This window comes from Panthera onca, chromosome A3 (genome assembly GCF_046562875.1).
Source record: "Panthera onca isolate mPanOnc1 chromosome A3, mPanOnc1 haplotype 2, whole genome shotgun sequence".
NCBI classification, from domain to species: domain Eukaryota; kingdom Metazoa; phylum Chordata; class Mammalia; order Carnivora; family Felidae; genus Panthera; species Panthera onca.
The window spans coordinates 68,090,327-68,099,542 of record NC_138341.1 but is presented as its reverse complement, the minus strand read 5'-3'; positions in this window follow the sequence as shown (position 1 = coordinate 68,099,542).

The following is a 9,216-nucleotide window of genomic DNA, read 5'->3' as shown; positions in this document are numbered from 1 at the left end:
TGGTTCCAAGACTCACTAAGGGCCTAGGAACCTGCTTCAAAGGAGGAAGGAAAAATAGAGAACAAACGCTAATTAGCAGTCAAATTTATTGTCCTGCCATAAAGATGAAGAGACCAAAGTGCTGGAGAGGTAACATCTGTCACCTCAGGCTCCACCTCCAAACCCATCTGGCTATAAACCCCAACCAAATGCAGGGGCAAATGGGAGCTGCTGCTCATGGCTCCCTTCCACCCATCAGCAGATCCTGAGACATGCAATATTGTGGAACCACAGGAAACTTTAACTTACACAGGTTAGACACCTGAAGAGGGGAACACAGGCATCCAGCATCCTCCCCCAACCAGCCCCACACTACCAATACAACTTCCCTCCCACACCTACCAGACTGGATGTCTAACATTATTTCAGCTCTTCCCTTGCCCTAACTTCCTGCATCTATTCTGCCTTTTTTTCTCTTGCTATCTCCAGCCTCCTGAGTCCCTTCTAGGGCAACTAACTGAGCTCCTTGCTAAGAGAGGTCACTGATTCCTCCTGAGCACTGTTGCTGCAGGTCACCTGTGACTTTGGACCCCCTATAAGCCAGAATGTATAGCAGAAGAGGCACATAGCAAAGGTGAGTAGGTCCCATGTCAATTTTTCAGGCTAGAGGGGAGCTGTGAGAACCTATGGATGTTGAAAACTCATGTTAAGAGGCACCTGCGTGGCTCAGTTAAGAGTCCAACTTTGGTTCAGGTCATGATCTCACAGTTTGTGAGTTTGAGCACCACATTATCAGGCTCTGTGCTGACAGCTCAGAGCCTGGAATCTGCTTTGAATTCTGTGTCTCCCTCTCTCTCTGCCCCTCCCCTGCTCACACTCTGTTTCTCTCTCTCTCTCCCTCTCTCAGAAATAAACAAACATTAAAAAAAGAAGAAGAAAACCCATTTTAAAAGATTGACTTGGCTGACTGACTGATGGATTGATTCAGTAACTTTATTTAAAAATGTATATGGACTCTGTCATGTGCTTCCTATTGTGGGGTCACTTCCAAAGGAGACAAGAAGCATAACATATGCTTTTAGTGTTCAGAGAGGTTCCATTTTAATGTGGGAGAAAGTGGATACACATATATGTCTAATTGCCAATAATGGTAATGACAACAGCTAATATAAATTGAGCACATATAAAGTACAGAGTGCTGTGCTAAAGCAACATTTTATTTACTCATCATGACATCCTTCTATGATAGGTATTAACATTAACCCCATTTGCAGATGAGAAAACTGAGGCACAAAGATTTTTTTTAACCTGACCCAAGTCCTATACTACAATAGTCTAATCCAGTGAAGATAGTTTATAACAGTTTATTACATCTTCATTTCTAATAGTAAAAATGGTGCAACTACCCAACAATAAAGGAATATTAATTATAAGGGAACCATATGGGCAGAAAATTGTGCAGCCATTAAATTCATCTATTGAAGAAAATAAAATAACACAGGAAAATTCTCATGATAAATGTTCATGAAAAAAGAACGGCATACAAAAATGTGTACAACTTATGGGGTGGGAGGAAGAGAGGGAGGGAGGAAAAGGGAGAGAGGGAGGAAAAAAGGAAGGAAACATATCTAAATGTTAATAAAGCATCAAAACTTCAATTTGTACACTTCAAACATGTAGCTTATTGCATGTCATCTATACCTCAGTGAAGTTATTTAAAAATGTTAACAGAGGATTTCTGAGTAGTGGGATCATAGATTATCTTAATTTTTATTTTTTTAATTATCTAAATTTCCTATAAGGATTATATATTGCTTTAATAACTGTGGGAAGTTAATGTTAATTTTTAAAGAGAGTTTGTAAAGGGAGCTCTGGGAATAAGACGGGAAAAGAAAATTCCAATTTAATTGATATGGGTGAGACCCCAATACATTTTCATGTTCCTAACTCCCCAGGTGATTCTCATATGCAGTCAGGGGTGGGAACCACTGATTTACACAGAGTACCTAGCCCAATCAATGCCCAGGGACACCTGATGCTTGACTAAATGGTGGCCGTCCCCATTATCCTCCTCATCATCATCATTGTTGTTGTTATTGCTGTTGTTATACTCTTCAGCATTACTGGCATATTCACATTCTCATATTAAGTGGGGGGCGGGGGGGGGAGTCTAGGTGGAGAAGATGGCTCAGGCATTGGCAGATTCATTGGAAACTTCAGTGAGTAATCGGGTGTTGGAGCTGGTGATGTTTTCCTGTCATAGACTCTGTCAGAGGCTTTCATTTCCCTGGGCCTCTGGGATTAGTAATGCAGAGTACTTCCAGACTATTAGTGTATAAAACTACAATGCAAAAAAAAACTTTTTACTAAAATTAATGATGCCAGGCCAGCCATAAAGAAATTCATCTCCCAAGTGACGTGCTCAGCAAAGCTGCACCAACTTCTGTAACAGATGTCTAGACAATTTGACTTTGAAATACATATCCCGAACCTGAACAGCCTGGAGTTTCCCAGCGAGTGCCCAGCCAAAGTTCAAAACTAGAGACCAAGCAGGAATAGAGGATTTGAAGATTATAAATAAACTTATTCATAGGGAAAGCAGAGCATGTACAGCAAGCTAAAAATTGATTGCCCAGAGAGGATGACTCATCAATGAGAGCATAAAAGACCGTCTTGCAGTAATCACACAGCAAGACAGTTCATTGTCCTTAAACATTAACTGCCTGTCACACCAGGCCTCCCATCAGCAGACTGCAAAGCCCAGATCTGGCCTCATTAAGCTTTCTAGACATCCCCGCCCTGCAAAGAAGCAATCCATTTCTCTCTATCCCTTTGAATCACCACATGGCAGTGAACGGAACCTCATCTGAACTCAGTGCCCTAGATTCCTAGTGTGTCCGCCAGCTGAAAGGAATTGACCTGGGTCAGTCTGGCTGCCTGATCATTTTAAGACATTACATTTTTTATTGAATATTTTAGGGCTAAAGATCTCCACAGATTTGCAAAGTCAAGCCAGGAGCAACCTGAGACAGTCTCCAGTTGTTGCAGTGGTGGGAAAGCCACTCCTCCCACCTTAATCACATCTCCTGAAGGGTCAAAATAACATAGGACAATCCAGCTAGGCTGTTTATAAAACTCTGCCTTGCTGCCACCTGCTTTTGCAGCGTGGTTGGTGTATTTTCAGACACTCAAAATTTAACTCGAGAGCCTTGAGATTTTACTACAATGACAAGCCTCTAAATGATACTGAGATTCAAGTGTACTAAGACCAATAAATTATGAGGAAAATCAACAGAAATGCCCTTTACCCTACCAACATCTCTTGAGCCTTGGCTGTGAAAAATATACCATGATCTTTAGGGTTGGGAGGTGAGTCAAATATCAATCCTTTTATTAAGTAACTCGAGACCTAGGGAAAGGCACCAAGTGGAGCTATGAACCCAAAGAAATGGATAGGAAATGATGAGGTCACACTGTGTAAGGTAAGTGGCTGACTGTTCTCAAGAGGGAGAAATGACTTCATTTGGCAGAGTGAGTCAGAGAAGACTGAGAGCACATGATGGCACTAGTTGGGCGTTGAAAGGTGGAAAAGATGGGAACATGCATCACTGTTAATACCTCGTACCACAAAGAGGGTGGGGACCTCTCAGAGGGCCTGCACCAGCATGGGACCAGCAGAGCTTAAATAAGGGTCAAGAGAATGCCTACCATAGTCTCGTCAAGGATCATAGAAAAGTCACCAAATTAGACTGAAAGGCACCAGGAGGAACCAAGTTCAGGGACAAGTTACCTAATGTATGCACAAGTGACAGCAAGCACCAGAGTTCAATACACCACCCGAAGTACTGACTGGCAAAGATGGTTAAAGAAAAAAGATTGGTTAAATATATTACAGCACACCGGAAAACATACTATGATGTGCTCATTAAAAGTCATGATATATATGAGCATTTATTGACAGGAAAACGGGTCCTCTATATATTAAGAAGGGAAAAACAGAGGTTAAAGAATGTCTTATACAAAAGATCATCTATGTTTGTATCAAGATGAATCCTACTCCACTAACTCATGTGTGAGAGAAACATCTCATTTCTTCATGCCAACTAGGATTTAACTTTAAGACCCTAATCTGGCAGAAAGTTCCATCTCAGTCAATAACAAAAATCCTATATCACATCCCTACAGCTGTATAAGAATCTTAGAGCTTAGAAGGTACCCACCAAACAAAATATGGCCTCTACTTTTCAGTCCACCATCCTCTTCTCTATTCACTTCATTGTTCATGCCTATATGTTACTTGAAGTTCACCTGTGCCAAGCATATCGGGAAAGCCTAAATTAGCAAAGCCTAAACAAGATAGGAATATCACTGTCTCATATAAAACAACTCTGGAAGTAGGTGATCTAGGGCTGATAAAGCAGCAACACAATAGGGCCTTGTCCTTCTGCCCCACCACCATAGAACATGGCTTCCATCCTCAAGACCACCTCATGGTCCAAGAGGGCTGCTAGAGATCCACCATCACATCCTCACTGCAGATCAGAAGGAGCATGACAGGCAGTAGGGAGAAAAAATTCCTCTTCCTTGAAACACCACACAAAACAATCTTTTCTTCATCACATGGCTGCAAGGGAGGTTGAGAAATGCTGGCTTTATCCCAAGTAGGCAGGTGCCCATCTAAAATTGAGGTTTGGGGGTGCCTAGGTGGCTCAGTTGGTTAAGCGTCAGACTTCAGCTCAGGTCATGATCTCACAGTTCATGAGTTCGAGCCCCAAGCTGGACTCTGTTTTGACAGCTCCGATCCTGGAGCCTGCTTCAGATTCTGTGTCTCCCCTTCTCTCTGCTCCTCCCCCACTCAGGCTCTCTCTCTCTCTCTCTCTCTCTCTCTCAAATAAATAAATATCAAAAAAATTTTAATAAAATAAAAAAATAAAATTGAGGTTCTGTCACTAAGAACAAAGGAGAGTTGGGTATAGAAGTAAACAACTATCTCTCTCTGCCACAAATGTATAAGTGGAGAAGAGAAGAGGGGTGAGAGTAGATCTTTGAGGATTAACATTTGAGAGATGAGCAAAGGATGAGCAACCCACAGTGAAGACTGAGAAGAAGCCATTAGACAGAAGAAATCCTGGAAAGAATGGTGTGAAGAAATACAAGAGAAGAATTTTTCACACTCAGGGAATGGTTGATAGGGTGAGATAAGGCCAGAAAAAAATGTTCATTAGAGATAACTCAATTGTCCAAAGGAAATAGATCTCTGGAAAACAAAACATCAGGGGCTATTTCTTTTGTTATACTCTTCCCAGGTGGTCAGGATTGCCCTCAACTCAATAGCTAGATAAATCCCACTTTGTCAAAGGGGCCATTCTACTAGGTTAATTTTCCAGACAAGACCATCCATGCCTGCTTATCCTCAGGGGTCACAGTCACATAATTCTGGTGCATTCTTCATGGCTTTGTCTTATTTGTTCCCTGAATTCTCACGGTTTCAGGAGTACACATACACTGAACCTTCTTACAAGAGATTACTATTATTAGACAAGACTGACTCAGGGAGAAAGACTTGCACTATTCATAACACAACACAAGAAAAACAGCTAAGATTTCTTGAATGCTTATTATATGCCAGGCACTGCACTAAGTGTTCAATAAATACTAGCTGTTAGTATGTGTATGTGTGTGTGTGCGCACTCGTGTGCACACACACACATACGTTTGTGTATAATTAACCCTCAAAATGCTGTGTGAGGCAGATCATTCTTACCCTCATTTTACAGGCAAGGAACCAGAGTGTCAGAGAGGTTGAATGGTCTGCCCGTGGGCAGAGGTCATCTGTCACCGTGACTGTGCTGCTTCTGTGCACACTCTTGCCTCCATAGCAACAATACATTTTAGCAAATTTCTTGTTATTTTTAGGTACAACTCCTTTCTGCCACACTCCAATTTTGTCTGTCACCCTCTGGGCTATGATAAGTTGGAAACCTAATTAGTGAGCTAGTGACAATGAGGGTTTACATAGAGCAGATGATTATTTTCTTCCTAGCGGGAAGCAATTTAGAGGGACTTACAGGTCAGGGGTCCTCCAAATCCCCTGGATCCTCTCAGACACCTTTGATCTGATCATCTGGATAATAATAATGATGGTGCCTAACATCCATTGCACACATATTCTAGGTGTTTAACTCATATTAACTCATTTAATCCCTGCCCGATGACCTTATGAAACAGATAATACTTTTTCCCTATTTTGCAAATGAGAGAACTGAGGTACAAATGTTAAGTAACTTTCCCCAAAACCACAGTTGATGAACACTGAAGCTTGAAGTGAATCCAAGTAGAGGCTGAGCACTAATCACTCGGGTCCAATGTTTTTTTTTTAATGGGTAAGAGGAAGAATGGTTATTTGAAATGGCATCTTGTCCAAACCTCTCTGCATCACCCCTCAACAAACCTACCCTAAAAGATCAAATCCTGGCAATTTGCAAGGATTCTGCTTCTCTGCAAAGGTGAGGGCACTATAATCTCTTCACTGTCCTAAACACAGCACTTAGAAGCCTCCCCAGCCCTTTTGACATCCAGGTTCCCAACAATGTTAGTAAATGCCGGTTTCAAGGTCTGACTACCCAGCAATCTGTGAACCATTAACTGAAGCTATTTTCTGCTTCTAGGGATCAATTGCAACTGCAAGAGGTAATAAGGTCCTGGCCAAAAAGCTGGAATGGGGAAGAGAGCAAATTTGAGGGCTCAGTAGGGAAAGATAGCCTCAAAAACATCCCCACCAAGAGGAAATATACCAGATGGAATGAAGCAGGATGGCAGAAAATCTTCAGTCAATCAACAACCTTACCTGCGGCCCTACCACTCCTGCTGAGAGGACAGGTGTTGGTGCTGAGAAGGGATAGAAGACAAAAGAGACACACGTGTTCTGTTCCCTCCAGGACTAATGATCCATCATATAAGCTCAATGGTCCAGAATAGTTGGCAACAAAGACGTTCTGGTCAATCAAATATGCTAGTTAGTTGAGAATTGCTACATAGACTCTTCAAGTATTGTTAATTACCTAGAATTAAATAAAACAAAATAGACAACACATTTTTTTGAAAAATCTAGAAGTAAATAAGAACACAGAAACTGGTGATCTACTTTTGTCACTACCAGCCTTCCTTTCCAGGTATACTGTTCTCCCTTAATTCCCTCCACTATATACCTTAATGTCCCCTAGAGATGACCTAGAGCCTCATGTTTTCTCCATTTTCAAGCCTGCCAAACACACTGACAGGGAAGAATCAGAGAGTATTGAGATGTGAACTGGACAATTTGTTTTTTATGTTTTAATGGGCTTCAGACCTTATTAAATGAAAGCCATGAATATTAATAGTGGATTTCAACCACTAGTTAATCAAATGGGGAAAATGTTTGCAGGTAAGCAGTAATGAATGTTTCCTCTTATGTTTTGGCATTGCTTAAAATGTCAAAAGATTAAACAAGGGGGAGGGGTGCCTGGGTGGCTCAGTTGGTTGAGCATCTGACTCTTGGTTTCTGCTCAGTTCATGATCTCATGGTTCATGGGTTCGAGCCCCACATTGGGCTCTCTCTCCCTCTCTCTCTTTCTCTCTCTCTGCCCCTCCCATGGTCATGCATTCTCTCTCTCTAAAATAAAATAAAAATAAAAACGATAAAATAAAAGAATTTCAATTTAAAAAAACGTTTTTAACATGTATTTATTATTGAGAGACAGAGAGAGACAGAGCATGAGCATGGGAGGGGCAGAGAGAGGGGGAGACACAGAATCCGAAGCAGGCTCTAGACTCTGAGCTATCAGCACAGAGCCCAACCCAGGGCTCGAACTCACAAACCACAAGATCATGACCTGAGCCAAAGTCGGACGCTTAACCAACTGAGCGACCCAGGCACTCCTGGAATTACAATTTTTAAATCATGGGGAGAACAGAACAAATGAAATACATGAATAATCAAAAACTAATTCTCGTTCATGTTATTTTCACCTTTATCAATATCAAACTATTAGTAAGGAGCTAGGCTAGGTAGAGACCATGCCTTATTTTTATATCCCCAGTGCCTAGCACAATACTATAAACATTTAAGAAATGTTTGTTGAACTGAACCAAAGATGGTAATTGGACAACTTTATTGTATTTCCTAACTTTTTTTTAATTTAATGGAGGAAGATCTCAATAAGAACTGAAAGGTTCAGAAGCAAAGCAGCAATAAAGAAAGGAAATAGAAATCAAGGAATTTAAATAATCCCCAATTGGGCAATGAGTCCTTGAGTAATAGGGAATTAACTGTCATTCTTTTAACTATAATTATAGCTTTATTAAAACCAACAATCACTACTGAAGAAAAACATACAGAATATTTTTTTGAATTTGCCTTTCTAAAGTGTCTGAGCACATTGAAGCCATACAGTAGAAAATATATGGTAGGTGTTGGTGGTAATAAAAATGCTATACTATTTTTTTCAAGAAAACTGTGTTTTTCTAGGTGAAAATATGTATAAAATATGGTGGGGGAGAAGCAGGAAAAAAACGTTCAAAATGTGTTAAGCGCTCTCTACATAAGAAAATAGGTAAATTCAAGGAATTTCTCCACTTTCAGCTAAAGATGGTAGACTGAACACATGTATTTAACTCTTTCTCTTAAGTTCTCTAAAAATCACAATAAAGGATAATTTTAAGGTACAAACTCAAAAGAACAAAGGGGAAAAAGATAATATTTTATATGAACTGAAAGTCAGAAAAGCAAGTAAATTTGAGTTATCTGGCTTTACAGCCTCCAAGAAAGCTGAAATCTAAGCCATAAGAAAAAAACAAAGAACAATTTATAGCACAAATCCTCAATAGGCCCCGAAAGCAAAAGTGCCAGTACCTTTGCATATAAGGGTGAATGTGATATAAAAGTGAAATGACATTGCAAATCCATTTAATGGCAAATAAGATGACACCCAGGATATCTCTCCTTTACTGAATGCAACTAGGTGACTCCCCTTCTCCAGCCCCGGCAGAGGACTAAAGTTTTATTCTCTATTTGAGAATACCATGCCCATTTGAAGAAAAAGCCACTGTAGTGACGTAAGGGAAATTAAATTAGTATATACATACTGACATTAAGACCCCTAGATTTCTTCCCCTCTTTGGTTACCAGAATGCCAACAGCCAGGCACATACACAAACACAAATACACACATACACACACACACACACACACACACACAC